The sequence below is a fragment of the Coloeus monedula genome (assembly GCF_965178545.1).
Source record: "Coloeus monedula genome assembly, contig: HAP1_SCAFFOLD_269, whole genome shotgun sequence".
Lineage (NCBI taxonomy): Eukaryota > Metazoa > Chordata > Aves > Passeriformes > Corvidae > Coloeus > Coloeus monedula.
In genome coordinates this window covers 128,472-147,318 of record NW_028120666.1, presented here as the reverse complement: position 1 = coordinate 147,318, position 18,847 = coordinate 128,472, and the positions used below count along the sequence as shown (strand labels likewise).

Genomic DNA, 18,847 nt, shown 5'->3' with positions numbered 1-18,847 from the left:
CGTGGTTCGCCTGAACTTTATTTAGGCTGTAAAAGAGGTGATCTTGTTAGTGTGGGCCCACTTGGAAATTGTACTCTCCAAAACATCTACAGAAGGAATTACCAGTTATTTCAGCTGGGTAATTTAATTGTTAAGGAAAAGAGAAGACAAACTTTTGCTTCTGGAAACAGGATGGCTCTTGGCTGGAAATGTTGGAGAATCCGTGTAACAGGCTCCTAGTCATGGGGTTATGCTGTTCCCTCTTTCTGTATGGTTCCACTTGGGACAGCTGCCACAGTCGTTCCCCTTCCAGAGAGGCAAGAATGTGCTTTTGTGCAGCCTTCTCATGCTTTGCCCCTATTCTTAAGACACAGCTATCCAGGCCGTAACATCCTTCCTGTTGAATGTCAGTCCCCAAACCCAAAAGGAAATGTGTGGTTTCAGACATTCTGCTGAGTTTCTGAGACTCTCAGTGACAAACCATTATGAAAACCCAGTGAAAGAGACGGAGATGGAGTTATAACTTAACTATTTTAATAAATCTTGTACAGTGCATGGTTATATCATTGTCTCCTTCGCTCAGTTACATCAATGTACAGTACTTTATAGCAGTGTCTGCAGGCAGTACAAACAGAACAGATGCACAGCTCAGTCGCGTGGAAATTTGTAAAAGTGGCCTCTGCAATAAGGTCTACTGAGCTATTTGTTTTAGGAAGTGCTCCTGTGGCTCCCGGCTTTACAGAGCTGTCATGTACACTCCTGTTAAAATCCCAGATAACCGTAATTCCCTGTGATTTGCTTTCCTCTACACCCCAGGACTAGAAGATGGTGTGTTTCCTAGCTCAACATTCGTTTTTATTTTCATTTTAGAAACTTTTTCGCCTCCCGTGCTTGCCATCCTGCCTCCCATCTCCACCCTAATCCGGAGCCAGGGCTTCTCAGGAGGATTGTCCTCTTCATCCCTCCCTGACAAGGTGAGTGCCCTTCTCAGATCCTAGCAGGGCTGTGACTAAACCCAGGATCCTCCCCTGCCTGCACCCTAATTCTGCTGGTGAGAGCAGTGTCCTGTTTCAAATGAAGAAAACAGATTATCCATTGGAGACGCTTAAGAATGAAGCCAAAACTAAGGTGCACTGGTGTTCTCAGTTTTAGACATGAGCTCCCCAGATGCTGTTTTAAAGCTTTTTCCATTAAATGTGCAATGACAGGCACAAATTTGGACAAAGACTCAGCATGTGCTGAGAGAGAAAACCCAGCTGTCCCTGGGCTGTGGGCAGCTCTGGAGCTCTGTGTGCTTCACTGCTTTGCAATCAGATTGGTCTGTCAGTCAAACAGAGCTAGAAATGCAATGTGCCAAACTTGCTGTGGACAGGAACTACGCTGCTTGCTTGAGTTTTGAAATGGTGAGTAAATTTTGGAAGCATAATCACTTAATTCTGCTTCTAGGGAGAGGGATTTTCCTCACCCCTATTTACAGATTGCTATATACAAATGCACATAACTTTATGAAGGAAAACGGGAAGTAAAGAGCAACACCCTGTGCTAAATTAGAGGGGTTTTTTTTCTTGTGGCCATTTAATTTGCGTTAAACCTGCCTTTCCCAGTGTGCTTTGGGGTTTCAGCTATTTGGGAATCATTTCAGCTGACTTTTTGCAGTGAAAACGTGAAGATGGGGACAAGTGACCAACACCCTGGGAAGGGCTGTGGGTGTGCCTGGGTCGGGAGCAAACGGTCAGGGCTTATCTTCTCCTGGTTTGAGGCCCGGTTTGGCAACACCACCACAACATTCCAGTGCAGGATCCGTGCCCCAGGGAAGGGCTGCACAGCTGCCCCCAGCCCCAGCCTCTGCATCAGCAGCGGTGGGCGGGTGGAACTCACCTATTTCCAGATTCAAATCCCTTTGTTTGTCACTCCTGCTCATTTCTAGGCACTGAAAGCTCATTTCAGCTGTTCAGAGATAGCACTAGCTGGTCCATGGATTTAAGGAAGCAGCCAGACTTTGGGAATGTGTGTTGCCATTCTAGCCTTGTCCAACGAGGGGGCACAGGGGGACAGGACAAGGACAGGCAGTTGTCACCGGCCCTGTGCTCGTGGGCTGCAGGGGACACCTGCACTGAGGAGGAAATGGAAATGGAAATAGAAAGGGTTAGGTTGCCCAGAGAGGTCATGACTCACCATTCCTGGAAGTGTCCGAGGCCAGGTTGGACAAGATTTGGAACAACTTGGGCTTGTGACAGGCATTCCTGCCCATGGCAGGGGGGTGGAATGGGATGAGCTTTAATGTCCTTTCCTTAAACCCAAACCATTGCAGGGTTCTAAAGCCTTATTCCTCTGGTCCAGGCTCCAAGCCTTGAGGCTGGCCTCTCTTGTGCTGTGTGCCACGCCTGCTCTGCCAGGGGAGAGTGGGGAGCAGGGGACAGCCCTCGGAGAAAAGCTTTGGGGGTCTTTTTTTGCTTGAAGCCAGCCCTTGTACATCCAGCCCCGTGTGAATCCTGCTCTGATCGCATGCACGGAAAATTTCAGTATAAAATATATAGTTATAAAAAAAATACTTCATGCAAAATTAAAACACCTTTCCCAGTGGGACATGGTCTTATTGTCAACCCTTCCCAACAGTGTTCAAGGAATTGTCACTCTGATGGCAGCTGGACCCCAAGGGGAGCTCTGCTGCATCTGGCCTGGGCCAGGAATCATTGCTTTCATTCCCTTTTTTTCTGCACTACTTAGGGCTAAGAGCTGAAATAAAGCAGAGAGACTTTAATTTGCAGAATCAATCCTTTCCTGGCGGCGCTTCGTGATTTCTTGGAGCTCCGACTCCCCTCTGCTTTTCTGGAATGGAAACAAAACAGGCAGTTTGGATTTGAACTTCAAGCTGCAGTTAAGTGACAGTATTTAATTAATGCTGTAAAAGTAGAGCTAGTTTCAAAGAGATAAGTGATATCAGTAAAAAGCAGATTAATTAGTGGAAACAGGGGGATCTTACAGATTTGCTCAAAAGACACTTCGGAATTTTTACGTGTGTTTTATTGCTGGTGTAGGTTTGGTTGCATTTTTTTTCCCCACAATTGTATTTTTTAAAATGCCTGTTTAATGAGCTATCTGACGCTGCTGGTACAGCCCCCATTCCAGCAGGAATTATCCAGAAAAATGCTTACCTCCAGCTGGTTTTTCTCCACTGTGATCTTGCTGTAGACTCTGTTTCCCTCATCACCGCACACCTTCTTCAGCTCCTCTCTGTTGAGGGAGAAGAGCTGAGCTCCGGTGAGGATGCCCAGGTGTTCCACGGTCCTGGGGAGACACAAAGTAGGGAGGTGACGATTGTGCTGCACGTGGCCTCGTGCCAGAGGTGAGGAGTTGGAGATGGGAGGCCAGGAGCTGCAGTGGGACCATATCACGGGGCCCTGGGGCTGTTCCAAGGTGGCAGCTGCAATTCCAGTAGCATTTCAGGCCTTGGATTTAGTTAGTTAACTGTTTATCTCCAAGAAAATATTTATACCAGAGAAAGGGAGTGACTTTGGGCTCTGAACATTCTGGTTATAGAGCCTGGATTGAACAGGGTTGAAATCTAATTTGCAACACAGGCTCTGTAAGTAAATCCAAGTGGCTTGTCCCAGGTGAGATGGTGCCGGTGGCCTCCCCCGCTCCTTCTCCAGGGAAGGACGAGCATTGCACGTGGCAATAGGGCAAATCTTACTCTTTGCTGAATGACTTGGCCTCCAGCCAGGCTTTGACTTCTTCAGTGCTGGATTCAAAGGTGAGGGGCACGAAAACTTGCTGAGGCTTTTCCACTTTGAAATTCCTGTGGGGAGGCTGAATTTTATTGTTTGTGATCTTCTTTAGCAGCTCGTCGTTCAGCTCATCCGTTTGGTGAATAAGTTCTGTAGAAACAAGTAGGGAATGAAATCAAGTCTTCAGTCAAAAATGCCATTAAATGTTTGTGGGGAAACTGTAAGGCAAATGGGGATGTGGCTCAACATTCTTATTTAAATTCAGCCCAGAAAAGTGATTCCCATTTTCCTGTGCCCCTGTGTTGCCATTTATTTTGCTCCCATCACCCCTTGGCTGTTGCCTGATGTGGAAGCACAGTTCTGTGAGAATCTACAATTGGAGGTTTGGAATTGAGACCTTTTCAGTCCTCTCTGCTGCTTCTAGTCACTAATTTGCTGATCGCAGAGCTCCAGGTTTTGCTCCGCAACAGAACGGAAGCGGCAGGAAGCACAAACTGGGAATGAGCAACACACTCATGATGGGATGAGCTTGAAGGTCCCTTCCAGCCCAGGGCATCCTGTGCTTCTGTGAAAACTCCAGTGACTCTTCATCCAGTATCGCTTTCCCCATGAAACTCCTGAAGACTGTGGAGAATAACTCAGTGATACGAACAGATTTGTGTCCTTGTATTGTGGGGCTTCCTGTCGTCCCAGAAGGGCTCCTGCTTCCAGGAGTGGACAGGGTGGGATAAGGGGTGAGGTGAGCAGGGCCCCTGATCTCTCTCCTGCTCTGTGAGCCCCACAGCACGTGCAGGGTGAGGGAGTGATGCGGATCTCCTGTTTGGCCGGGAATTCTGTGGAACCACATGAAGGAAGCGGCCAGGCGGGCACTGTGTGTGTGCCGGGAGATGAGCAAAAGGAAGTGAGAGAAAGGGATTGACCTGAGCTGTTCCTTAGACACACTTAAACATTTTGGAAGAGAAAGGAAACTCTCTCCTTGGGAGGAGGAGGAGGAAGTTAGAACTGGAGGAAGGAGGCATGGGGTGATCACTTATTGCCCTGCTCGGCCCGGGCCGCCCGAGAGCCCCGGCGGTGTCACAAGCCCCAGGGCTGCTCTCTTGGCTCTTGTCCTGCCTGGAATGGCCTCCAGACACAGTGCTGCTCCATTGCTGTGATCAGTAAAAGGTGCAGGGGAGCCCCTTGGGCAGGTCTGGTCCCCCGAGCGCCCAAACCCAGGGGAGCCCAGAGTGGGACACACACGTGCGTTCTTTGGCGTCCTGTGCGGAGTGGCGCGACAACATCTCACTGCCCCACTTATCCCCGGCGTAGCTGGCAGGCAGCTTGTGGGTTGGGCTGGATGGGCCATAGCCCCTGGGGCTCAGGTCTCCTTTGTACCTCTGGTTAGACTGGTTAGAAAGGGAAAGAAAAGTAAGAATTTTTTTTGGTCGTTTTTAATTTTCTTAAGCTTTCTGCCTCACACCCACGGAGGGACAAACTGCCGTGTTCTCCTTGTGCTGATGTGGGGCTGGGGAGACCTCAGGTGGAGCTGCATGGAAGAAGTTAATTTCTGGGAATGAAGAACCCAAAGCAAAGTCTGAAGTTTGCGCAAGGGAATTCCTAGTTGTGCCAAACGTGTTCGATCTCATTGGAAGGCAGAGCCTCACTGCTCCGTAGCTGGGATGTGAAGCGGGACCACTGCCAAGGGCCTGGAGCGGACTGGAAAGTTTTTTGACGTTTTGATTAAACTAGCAGGGATTTATCCAGAAGCCTGCTGGGCCGCCTTAGGCTTTGCCCAAACGCTGCAATACCAAAATGGGGAAGCAATTCCATGCTTCCCTAGGGTGTTTAGAACACTCCAGCTCCACATTTCTGCAGTGCAAGTTGCAGTATTCAGTTAATTCTCACTTAGATGGTGTTTCCATCTGCCTCCACTCCAGTAACGTGTTCCTGGTGCTGAACTGAACTGGCTGAGGGAAGTGTCCATCTTTAATTTAACCCCCAAGAAAAATCTTGATGTGGAAAAATATGGAAAGCAGGAGGCTGGTGCACAAATAGGAAGGATAGGCCTTATTTGGGAAGACGATCGTAGCAAAATGTGAGTTTTATCATAGGAGACTCAGGAATCTCCTGGCTTTGTCTACTTCTGAAGGTCTGTCCTGATTGGTGCATAGTATCCTAAGAAATCAGGGAGGTCTAATGACAACATTATTCCCAGAGGCAGATTGTGCCCTGCAGCTGATACCAGTCAGGTATTACCTGACTACAGACCTGTTTGAGCTCTTCCAGTTTCACCACATCCAGGATATTGTATGGAACATAACCGGCCTGCCCACTCCGGTTGAGCAACTTCCACCACTGCTTATTATCTTCCAACACCTGAGAGAGGGACAAAAATAAATCTGCTGTGGGAAAATGGGATTTCAGGCATAAACAACCAGGATATAGCGGGGCCGAACCATCCGAAAGGTGAAGTTGCCAGAAGGACATCACTGAGGCCAGGAGCTCTAATCAGATCTGTTGCTCTCAGATGCAATCCAGGACTGAAACTTTTCCTGGAAAGCATCAGAATTTATCGTAAGGATGAACAGGAGAGCACCTCTGCGTGCTGAAGAACTCATAGTTCCTACATAATGTCCCTGTTTCTCCAGACCTTTTTTTCCTAATGACTGAGTTTCTGATGTCTTTTTGCATTAAAATAAATAATTAAATAAATAAAAAGCCACATTTTGCAGAGAAACCTTTTCCTCAGGTCACAGATCAGTGTCAGCCCAAGTCACGTCCCACCTTGTCCAGCTGCCAACAGTGCTGCAGTAAGAGAAAGGTTATGAGAAAGGTGCTTTTCAGAGAAAACAAATCCTCGTGGAGGAGGAAGTGGTGATAAGGAACCGACCCAGCGGGGGATGAGCAGGGCTCTAGAGCGAGTTGTTGTCCTCCCTCCTCACTGTGGTTAAAATGGGACCGATGTCTTTGAGCTGAGGAAATGACACAACACAGCACAGGCAGCCTGCTCCAGCTTTGGGTTTGAGCAAAGCTTTGTGTCACTGCTGAGATACCACCAGGGAAAATGGAGTTGGTGCTTGTTGCTATCCCGAGCTCTCTCCTGCCCCTGGGGGACACACCTTTTCCAGGAACGGTCACGTACCTCCAGGATTTCATCCTTCAGCACCGAGAGCTCATTGGCGTTTCGCGCGGTGAAATCGTAGCGGATTTTGGCAAATCTCTTGGGCACAGCCACCCCCTGGGCCTCGAAATTCCTGCAGAAGAGAAGTGGCCTGAAGTTCATTAACCTGAGCTAGACTGTTGGAAGGACTCTGTGTGGAAGCTGGAATTGTATTAGAGGATCATCATAAACTAAAAATATATGTGACAATGTGGCCAGATTGCAATGAATCTAAAGACAGGACAGGGTTGGCTCGAGCTCACAGAGCTGCTGCCTCCAGTGTAAACTAACCGCCTCGTGAAAGCAAATGGTTTTTCACAGACATTATTCAAATAAAAGGGGAAAGGGGAAAAAAAACCCAACCAAGAAAAAAGGAAGGTTCCCATTAGCAAAAAAAGCCTACATGAAAAAGTGAGGTTGTGAGCTATGGCCGAAGGGCCGAGTTTGGTGCTGATTCTCAATCAATTCAGCAAATGACAGTGCATTGATGCAACTGTTTTTTTAGTCAAATTTAGTCCTGATTCTTCACAGTAATTTGCCTCAAGAAAATGAGCCCCATATCCTTTGGTGAGTTCCCTGTTGGCTGAGGCCCAGACCTTCGGGCCGTGACTTCTCAACATACTTGCAGTGAGACTGGCTCCCTCTTAATTGCTTCTTTTTGAAGTATGGTTTGTCACTATCATCCTGCTGAAGATGAACAGGGCTGGTGTCTCATCTTCATATATTCTTCCCCCTCGTCCCCTCTCCTTCTTTTCCCCTTTTTCACCTCTAAATAAATTTCTTCAAGGCGATTTAACCCTGGGATAGTCTAATCCACTTTAGTCCTTCGTGGTCCACCCTCAGATAGATGTGTTGGCACAGAAGAAGTAAGGGTGTTCTCTTAGGATCTGATACTGTAATAAAGGGAAGAGAAAGATGAAACAGGCATTTCATGTTTGTCTGTTTTCTCTCCATGTCATTTCGTGAACATGTACTCACACTTGGCCAAGAGTAGTGCATTCAGACACTGAATATGAGTATTGAAGAGGGGACTGAGAAGGAAGAAGCTTAGTGTTCTGCAATAGGAATTATGCTTTGGGGATTTTACGAATTGTTTCCCTCTTTTTCACCATCATGCTCTTCTTGCACACTTCCTTGTCTTTTGCTATTGAGCGAAAGTCTGGAGGCTCAGAAAGCCCAAGTTTCATCTGAGAAAGATTTCCTGTGTCAGAGAGAACGGAAGGGATTCTGTTTCCATCCTTTCATGCCAGGAAGGATGAACTGCCTGTATCAGGAGGTGCCGAATTGGTTCTGGGTGCTGCTGTAGCTCACAGAATTGCAAGACCCAGTGCTGCAGGAGTTCAAATAACAGACCAGTGGAAAGGCTCAGGGGCCACAAGCTGTGCTGCATCTCTCATGGACTTGCAAGGAACCTCTCCTTTGGTGTCTGTGCAAGTGCTGGCTGATGTGGGCACTAGGATTGCTCTTTTAATCAGGCAGCTCCAGTACCTTTCAGAAAAGAATTTTCATGGCACATCATGAGCCATTAATCTCTTGACTAACCATAACATTTCCTTACTCCTTGGTTTTACAGCATTACTCAAACACTGACATTTGTCATTTCACCAGCCATCTCCCTTGACCTCTAGCATCAGGCACTTGCAGGGGGAAGGATCTGGTCTCACAAATATTTTCATACTCTGATCTCTGTGATTTATTAACCATGAAGTTTTGCCTTCAGAACTCAAGATGCCATTTCAAATAATTTCATGTGCAAAAGTCGAGTTATTGGGCAAAAGGGATCCTTGATAGCTGGGTACAAAGGACAGCAGGACTGCTGTTGCTGTTTTCTTTTCAACTACTGTGCTTGCTGTGTGACCTTGAGGAAATAGGTTCACTGCAGCTTTATGGTTCCGTTTTTGCATAGGGAAAATAAGGGCAGTGATAATTGCTTTCAGTTGTAAAACACTTCAAGATTTATGGAATATGAATGATTCTTACTAAGTGAAAAGTGTTGCAAAGCTGGCTTAGTTGCACACTGTGCTAACAAAATCCCATATCAGCCTATTGACCCCAGCCTGAAACACTCATTAAAGTTTATGGGACATTTTGGTGGATGAGTTGAGGCAGTTGTTCTGCTGGAAATATCATACTGAAAGCACTTTTAAATCCATCATCCGCTTTGACTTTTTTCTCTATTAAAACTAAACACAACTGCTTGCTCTTTCCAGTTTTCTTAGTTTAGTTTTTGATGGGTAAGTACTCACTGTTAACTCAGCTTGTACCCCCATGGCATCTGAGACATTACAGTTCATTTTAGTCATAGCATAAACACACAATAGCTGTTGTACTGAGACAAAAAGAGTTATAAAACATGTAAGATATCCAATGGACTGGTATTAACTATCAAGTTGCATGGTCACTTTTGAATGTCAAATGTTCTTTTTATGGATACTGCATTAATTTAATTTGTGCTTAAACGTTAGCTAGGCTAGACATTGGTGTCTGAAAAGTTTACATATTTTTCCAATGTCAAAATGTGTAAATTTAGTATTAAAGAAACAAAACATATTTACTTGTACTAGAGGAAAAATACTTTCGTAGCAAAGAAATTAACTGAGGTGCTCTTTAGAAATAGGTCTGGCTTGCTTACAGAATTGTTGCTTATGCAGTAAAGCAGATCTACAGATGTTTTCTTTTTTTCTTCCAGATAAAACTTGGATTGTTTGAAAAGTGGGGAGATATTTCACCATAGTACAAAAGAAGATACAGAAGAGGAGAGCAGAATGAGAGCTTTGCAAGTGCCACATGCCTGCAGCCTGCTGTCTTTAGCGATGCTGTTCCTTCCAGTCACTGGAACGTCAAAACAAAATATCCCAAGACTGAAGCTTTCCTATAAAGGTAAACTTTTCAGTAGTTTTTCTGATTCTGCCACTTTGGTTTCGATGTGATACTGCCAGCAGTTCTTTTTGTATTACTAACCAGGAAATACATAATAGAAGCCTTAAAGATGGATGAATTCTGCCTCGGGGCAGTATTAAAATCTGGGTTTTTTGTTGTGTCGGGGCACATGTTTCTGAAGTATAAATGTCTTTTAAAAGTATTATTTCTGTTTGCTCCAAGAGGATGTTAACAGACTATACATAAATTAGAGGGGAGTGGTCCTTGAAAGGCTCTGAGGTGCATTGGAGACATTCCTGTGTGGCTGGTGCGGATGATGTGACACATGGAGGACATTCACACCTTCCTACAGCATCAGAGAAAGTTGAGAGCGCTGACTCAAGTGTTTCAAGGGGACTGACATTTATTTTTGTAATAATTCTTTTTCTATCACTAAGTGGGTATGTTAAACTCTTCATATGTGGTTTTCTTTCTCCTTGCCTCTTTGGATCACAAAAGCGTGATTCTCTGCAGAATTTCTTAGTCTTGTGTGTAGTTCTTGTTAAGAATGGTACCGTCTGAGGGATTTCAACACAGACATATTTATGTATTAATGGCCAATTTTTTAAAGAAGGTGGATTTCTTTTTGCTTTGCATGTACAGTACACCTCCACAGGCACAGAGATGTGTCACTGACACTTCCTTCTTTAGTGAAAACAAATGCTCTCCAGTTAGTTATGTTTCAGCTATGTCAGCACCTTGCCCTTATGGGAGCTATTTCTGCTCTGTTTTTCAAACTTATGTCTTCCTATGCATTGCAGAGTTACACTCAGGATGGTGTGATGGGACAGGCTGTAGAGCCTTCATCGGGGCTTATGATATGTTTATCATGAGTTTAACACCCAGAGAAATGTATTGAGTAAGCAGAATGACATGCTATTTATTTACAAGCTTCTCTTTTGCTAGATTTGCATGCCACTGTGCATGCTATTCCACTGTGTATATAAATGTGTTTGGATGTGTTTGTGCGAGAGAGACAGAGGAAGCAAATCAAGGGATCTTGACAACATTTTTATAAATTCAGGGAACAGTTGCACTCCCTGAAGCCAATGCATACAGAAACTGAAAGAGCTGACATGAGTTACGAAAGTTAGCAGTAAAACCCTCCTGACATACAGCCAGCCTTCTCACAGCTAGGCCTTTTGAGCTAATTCCCAAAAGCAGCATATACCATATGGCCATGGCATTTACTGTGGATTTGACACTCACGATTAGTGAATCCCTCTCAACTTCAAAAGCAGATAGCCTTTGGCAAAATCCTGATGGATGCCTTTGGCAGGTAAAGAGGGGGAGAAAGAAAAATTAGTGAGGTCAACACAGGGGAAAAAAAATGGCTGAAATCTTAGTTTAAAATAGTGGCAGAGACCTGCTGGGAACAGTTGGGAAAATGCCTGAGCTCGTTTAAAAAGACAGTGAGCAGATGATTGATATTTAGGCCCTGACCCAAACTTTTATTAGCAACTTTATAAACCTTTCAGTTTGGCTTGAGGGATACCGTTTCCTGTCCAAACTTATTCACCTATATCCCTGTAGGGGGGGAAAATCAACAACAGATACAGATGCAAAACAGCACGTAAATCTTAGTTTTGAGAGCTGTGATGGAACTGAAAAGTCAGAAGAAAGAGAATTACCAGAATTTATTGTGCCTTGTCTTACTTTCTTGGGGGGTTGGAAGGTGTATATTTTTCCACATGGAACAAGAAATAATTTAATGCTGTTTTTTCACATTTATGTATTGTAAATGATTCCAGTATAGCTTATCATAATTAAACTATATTTTGCATGTTGACAACAGAATATCAGATGTACTGAATATTTAATATAGTTGTGAGAATTAAGCCCACCTTCCTCCCCCCAAATCTTTCAGACAAAACAATTCCAAGGTTTCTGAGAATAAGATGTAGGAGAAATGAACTGTTTTGCCAGTTCTCATAAAATTGTTAGTCATGTCACTGACAAGTCCTGGCATCTCTGTTCTTTGGAATTCATACTTGAACTATCATGAAGAGGAGAATACAGGGCTCTTTTCCTTCTTTATGGAAAACAGATGAGAACTGGCCACATCAGGCAGTTCCAAAAACCTGGTCACATGTGTCTTTGAAGGGAAGGTTTCATCTCCTTTCAGGTGCAATGTGCTTATGGCATAGCTCCATCTTCCCAGAAGAGCTGAGCATTTGCTGGGGCAGGAGAGCTGGAAGTAAGCGGGACTTTGCTCTGCAGTTACTGAATCTCCCAGTTGCATCAATCAGTGGTGGATGGAGGAAGAGGGAGAGGGTAGGGTGGTTAAAGATGTGTCTATAACTGCAGGAGTGCTTCAATAAACCACAGCATGTCAAAGCTCCTTTGTGTTCAAACAGCAATTGAAATTTTAGACCTTCTCTGAATGGCAGTTATAGGTTTCCTTCTTCTCAAGGTTGTCATCTTAACGAATGGGAATCTGTGCAGGAAATGTTAAGATATTCCAGTGAGTGATGTTGGGATCAATGTAAAGTCATACAATGGATTTCCTTTATTGTTTGTCCCAGTCTAAAGATGTGTTCTAAAAAATTGTGCATGTATAAAACTAAAACTACACACAAATCAATTAAAATATGTTGTAGTACAGCATCAAAGTCATATATTTTCCACCTGTGTTAACCGAATACACTATGATCTTTAATCACATATCTCATCCTTTCACATTTTCCCTGATCCATTAGTTGAAAAATTCTCTTATTCACTCAGACTTAACGTTTAGATACTCGTTCATGTCATTACTATCCCAGAAATTGTCACTCCTCTTGTGATGTTTTTAGGGTGCTCTCACTGCATATACCTTACTTATTCTGTGTATCTTAGATACTTCTACAAGATTGAGGTGCTTTTACTATTACAGCTTTACTATTAGGAGAAGGTAACAAACTGTCTTCTAATAGAAGATTATGATCTTTAGAAAACCAGGGGATGATTTTGAGTAATATTCCATATTTTGACTCTCTTTGCCTAGTACTGCTTTCAGTCTAAGACCAACAGTGTGTATTTATCACTCATTTTCATGTAGCTGGAGATAACCTGTGACCTTCATCCAAACTGCAGAACTCCACAAGCACAGAAGTGATATTCAGCTTCCCTAAGCAGCACGTCCTTGTTGTCTGCTGCCTCATTTAACATCCTCATTCCAACCTCTAGAGCAGATGCAGAAGGTTTTCATATACCAGTCTAATTCATTAATGTCATTTTCAGGACAGCATCAGTTCTGTTACTAAAGAATGGAAGGCTCAGTGTCCTAATTCATGTATGTTTAATTCATACAGTGTAGACAGTCTTGTTTCTGTTTGATCTTCTGAGTAATAATTTTTCCTAATTCATTGGGAGGTCCTTCCATAAATATCGTGTGTGTGTCTTTTTAGATTTTACTTCATAGGGAGAAGTAAAGAATAGCCAGACCAGAAGGTTGATTGCCTTCTGAGAAAAAGAAGAAAAAAAAGCAAATTTTTCTCAATTTGTGGCTATCCTAAAATTTTCTGCCGAAAGAGAGAATCCTAATTGCAAATTTAACCCTATTGATTTGATTTACTTGGCTGCTTTTCATGGACAGTTTAGTAAGTGTAGTCTGTGTTCTCAGTGAATGCATTTATATTACAAAAGTGTGCACCCTAGTTTCTTGGCTGGGGGGCATGCCCTAGCCCAGATTTGGACATTGTCACCAGTGACATCCACAAACATCTATCATTCCCGTGTGGGAATGTGGCCATTCCCCAGAGCAAGCCATGCTTACTGGGAATGTGGCCATTCCCCAGAGCAAGCCATGCTTACTGTGACAGCGGTGACTTGGTCAGAGGACCAGGAATCCTGCATTGTGACACCGTACAGAGGAATAAGCAGGACTGAAGGCAACGTTTGGCTTTTAAAGCAGGATTTACTTAGCACTGTTAAAAACGACTATGGTAGTAATTTACATCTAATAAACAAAAGCATTATTCTCAGCTGATTTGTTTTTCTCCATATAGAATGAATTAAGATGCAGTATCATTCTCACTGAAGTCATGGCAAGAGTTTTTCCACTGAAGTAAATTGAAGCAAGATCAAATTCACGCTCCTCACTTTTTTCATCTTACCTAAATAAACTAAAGACAGGTAGTTCTTTCTCCTCTGCTGAAGGATGACAGTGCTAAATCATCAGCTCCACATGGAAATTAGCCATGTTTAAGGATTGTTTAGTTTCACGCAGTGTTTTGCGCACAGGATTTTCTTCCCCCAGAGTGATCCATTCTTAAAACATGGTGAAAAAGCAAACAGAGAACATTTTGGTGCCAGGAATTCTTTTGAAAATTTGACTGGGTGAATGCATTTCCTTAATGTTCAAAAATTATCCTTTGACCATGCTATTTAACAGTGTCAAGCATTCTGTTCTCTATATTGTTTTTGCTTTAAACCTGTTTCATTTTAGAACTGATGAGATGCTTAACTGTTGCATCAGAGCAGTTAGTTTGTTCAGTTTCAGTACAGCTGGCTTATTTCCATGTCATGCATCATTTAATTATACATATAAAACATAGTTAAAATTGTACAGCTCCATGAGCCTCACTTAAACTGTCTGTGGCACTGCAGTAATCCCAGTACCCTGACGGGGTGTTGCACAGCTGTGACTGGTTGGAATGTGGTAAACTGGTGATGTGTAAGAGAGCCTAGAAGTGAGCTTGCATTTTGCAGCTGTGCTTGCTCTACTGGAAGAGGAAGTTAAACCAGAAAAAAACTGCTCTTGTGGCAATATCAGCATCTGTAAATCTGAATGCTTAATGAAAATCAAGGAAAATGTGCTGAGTGAGGAAGTGGTGCTTTTCCCTTGTTTGTCATTTATTAATTTTTGGTGGTTTGTTATTTCTCAGAAAAATCTATCTCAGATTCCTCTGTGGAAAAACATGAAGTGTTTATGTGAGAGTGAAGATCCTAGTATTGGATGATTGTCTAGATATGCAAAAGACTTTGCCTGTTTTGTCTCAAAAATGCTTTCTGGAGGCAGTGATCATTGAGACTTAAAATGTACCCTAGCTTGGGGTACATTTGGATGGATGGGCACTGCTGTCCATGTGTATATGCTGTCGACTGAGTATAAACTTGAAGGCATTTATTACATCTTAGTAATGGGAAAAGCAGCAAATTTCTTACAGACATTTTTTTTCTTTTTTAAGCTAGTGAACTTGAAGGTCAGATTCAACTATATGTTGCATTTTCTGTCATATAATTATCATATCTATAATGTCCTGAAGAGCAGCCTCCAGTCAGTGACATCAACAGTTTACACAGCAGTTGAACTAAGAATAACCTTGGAGAACTGACCCATGTCAACCTCTTATGAGTGTAAACTGTAGTTCACAACAGTTTCTGTTTTTTCATGATCACAGAAGGGCCTCAGTTGGATAAAAGAAGAATTGTGTTCAAAAAATACAAAACTATTCTGCTGAATGTTCACTTTACTGTATCTCAGAAGAGGAGAGGAAACAAAACTGAAAGAGTAATACTTAATAAAGTATTTTTGCTCCCTTATAAAAAGAAGGACAGGACAACATCAAAAACAGCTTCCCTAGAAGAATGCAGGGAAGATACATGATAAGTGGCATCAGCTTGGAAGAGGGATCAAAACTCTTTCTTTGATTGCTTTTACTAATGACATCTGTTTAAGCAAATCCAATTCAGAGCAGTTTCAGAAATCCCAAACTTGTTCTCTTTCTGAGCACTATTTGGAGGGCATGATCTGCCTGACATCAGTGTCTGTCTAGCAGTGGACATCTGTGGTCACTATGCAGGTGCTCGATTCACATCCTGTTTCCTTTTCCTCCCTCCCCATTTCTGCAGTTCCATTTATAGGTGAGTTCCCCAAAGAAGAGCTGAGGAACATAGGGGATGACTCTTCCGTACTCACAGTCCTTTGGAGATAAATACACAGAGATAGCAGAAAGAGTCAGAATTTCCTTTAATAAACCAGCGCAATATCAGACAGGAAGGGCCAGGAAGTGCTCCAAGAGCTAGAGCATTACACAGACGGGCTGGGAGGGCTGGGAATGTTCAGCCTGGAGAAGAGGAGGCTCTGGAGAGCCCTTAGAGCCTTTTCCAGTGCCTAAAGGCACCCCAAGAGAGCTGGAGAGGGACTTGAAGAGCCTGGAGTGAAAGGACAAGGAGGAATGGCTTCCCGCTGCCAGAGGGTGGGTTTAGATGGGATATTGGGAAGAAATCCTTCCCTGTGAAGGTGCTGAGGCCCTGGCACAGGTTGCCCAGAGAAGCTGTGGCTGCCCCTGGATCCCTGGCAGTGTCCAAGGCCAGGCTGGACAGAGCTTGAAGCAACCTGGGATAGTGAAAGGTGTCTCTGGCCATGGCAGGGGGTTGGAACGGGATAATCTTTAAGGTCCCTTCCCACCCAATCCCTTCTGTGATTCCATGATTCCAGCATCTCTACACACATGGAGAGCCAAAGCGCAGTGCAGCATCTTTGGCACCTGATCCTTAAGGTCACTTTGCTGGGCTGATGTTGGGAAACAAGACCTATGGATGGACTGATGAAGTCAGTCAATATTTTTGCCTCCTGCGGTGGAAAACACCTGCGATTCCTTTCCTTGCAGAGCTGCTGGGGGTTAAACAGCAGACAGTGCTTATGGGAATAACCCCTCAGCTGATCTTTGTCTTCCCTTGGTGGTTATTAACAGTGGCAGGGAGTTGTCTCCAGGATGCCCAAACGTCCCAGTGTCACTGTACGTGTCCGTGTGCGTTCATGAGGTTCCGAGGCGGGAGCCAAAGCTCCGGGCGTGCGGATCCATTACCTATTTCCATGTGGAGTGATGTTCTGTTTGAAGGCATCCCCGACCTGTGTCTGCTCAGCCGTCTGACCACGCTTGAGTGAGGAGTTCCAGTAAGGATATCCATTGGCTGAGGAGAGCTGGAAAGGCAGACATGGAGTCAGTGTTACCAGGAAAGGGGAAAGCTGATCGGAGAAAAGGAGAGGGATAGTGGTAGATGAGTCATGGTCTGGCAGATTTTGGTCAAGGTGTTCTCCAGGGAAGCCTGTGTCCCTGGAGCTCAGTTACGCTGTAGGGTGCTGTTGCCTTGGATTGGGAGAGGCTCATTATTGCTGCCCTTTTCCAGCCTCATTTGCTTTCTGTATTTAACTGGGGCAACCAGATCCAACTGAGTTTTGAGCCAACTACTTGTTGCATGCCACCACTACCCCTGCAGCTCCATTTCTCCGGAAAAGGGGGAGGGAGAGTGAAGAGACAGGGACACAGGACTAACCTTCCTCTTGCAAGTGTCCAATGTCTATTTCCCAGGGAGCTCCACGGAAGATTTCTGTGGGCGGTTCCCAGCCGTTGCGGAATTTGGGGATGTAGGTGGGGACGTTCGTGTCTCGGGGCCACTCGGCTCTAGGACAGAAAGTGGGAATATGAGGTGACATTCACGAAGAATGTGTCTTTCAGGGCATCCCCTGAAAGAAGAAGCAGGAGCATCAGGGAATCCAAGCATCCCGTCTGCGTGGGGAGCCTGGGGAGATGGCAGCTCTGTCCTTACCTGGATCTGGTCCATGTCTCCCCCAGGGAATCCCAGAGGTTTATCTCTTTGGGTGTCAGGTGTCCTCTCAGGAAATCGGTGGTGTCTTTAGAAAGCAGTGGGCTGAGGACAGACGGGGCCAGCTCGGGGCCACCGCAGCTGTTGATGATCTGGGTCACACACAAACCACACAAAGAGAAGAGAACTTGCAGGAAACGGTCAAAATGTCAAACCAGGGACACACAGATGAGCAGGAAGCGAAGACAAAGCTGATCCTTGGATCAGCACAGTCACTGCAAGAAACATCAACCTAAGTCTTTGAAGGAGACTGGACAGTTCAAGGGAACATGAGATTTTTTTGGATTGGAGTCAAAGGAAGAGCTGATCTACAAATGAGCTGTTGTTACAGACGAGTGAAGTGTCAGAAGCTGACACTTCAAAAAATGGAAAGTATCTTGCTATTCCTTTGTGGCTCCTTTTCCAAGTTGGGATTTCTGCTTCCAAGCATTTTCAGTGCAAATACTGAGCCGTATTTGCCTGAAGGTGAGACCAGACAGATTCCCAGTGGGGATTCCAGCTGGCTGCCCCTTTTGTTCACAGTAATGCCTTATTGACCCGGTGGAAGGATTCATATTTGCTGGGATTCCTGTATTTACTTCAAGCTTCAAACCGGATCAGAGGCCAGGAACAACCGGCATCACTTCTGGAAGTTCCTGAGAAAGCTGTGGCCAGGTATGAGCAGTTTTCCAACCCTGTTGCACAATCTATCTACTTGTAAGTGTGAACTAGAAATAAAAGGAGTTCCCAGTGAGACCTGGGAATAAGATTTACCAGTTCCAGCGGCCTGAAGAGGAAATGCACCAACTCTGAAGCACGGGGGTTTTGGATGTGCTTCCTTAGTTTGGCCTGAAAAGAGAACGTAAACACAGTTTAACCCTAACCTGAGTGTGCCTTCTCTTTTCTGTCACATGGGGCGAGTGTTGTGGACTGATGAGAAGAGTAAGGGATGGAGGAGTAGGAATCATTCATTTTTATTTTGTGTCCATTTCTAATTCCCAGTGAATTTCAGGCGGGGGGGAATACCCTCTCTGTTAAATCAGTGCCTTTAAAGCTAATTTGAACAGACACAGAACACCTTGGCTTATTTTGAAAGTCCTAGTGAGGAAGGACCAGGATTGCTGGTGCTTCTGCCTCTTGCAGGGTTGAGAATCCCACTAGTTCCATGGATGAAAACAACAGGATAAGTGTTCTGAGGGTCCCCTGGCAAACTGCTGACAAGGGAAAGTCTCCACCAAGGTCTTGCCTGGGGCACCCGGAGCTGCCCTGGCCACTGAAAGGCTCCAAATCCAGTGGTATTTGAGGTGAGCTGTGGCAGAATGGAGGAGCAAACACTTGGGATTGATTTACTGCAAGAACTGGGTTTCAGTAACAGCAATCAGCTGAGCTGTGGTGAGAAACCTCTCCAGTTTGTGCTCCCATTCAGCTCCTTCTCCTGTCCTGGACTCCTGGCACTGTTGCCATGGGAGACAGGCTCCCCGCTCCTACCGAAATGCAAAGCATTTGAAAT

At 44.7% G+C, this 18,847-nt stretch overlaps 1 pseudogene across 1 annotated transcript; it reads right to left on the bottom strand.

Annotated features, from left to right (window-relative positions):
* Positions 1-2,736: 2,736 nt before the first annotated feature.
* Positions 2,737-18,186, bottom strand: LOC309585758 (epidermal growth factor receptor kinase substrate 8-like protein 2; annotated as a pseudogene). Its single transcript has 10 exons — positions 18,112-18,186; positions 17,302-17,450; positions 17,030-17,156; positions 16,560-16,675; positions 6,829-6,940; positions 5,943-6,062; positions 4,945-5,092; positions 3,674-3,857; positions 3,135-3,267; positions 2,737-2,808 (listed from the first exon to the last, which is right to left on the bottom strand). The product of its transcript is annotated as an epidermal growth factor receptor kinase substrate 8-like protein 2 (transcript).
* Positions 18,187-18,847: the final 661 nt, after the last annotated feature.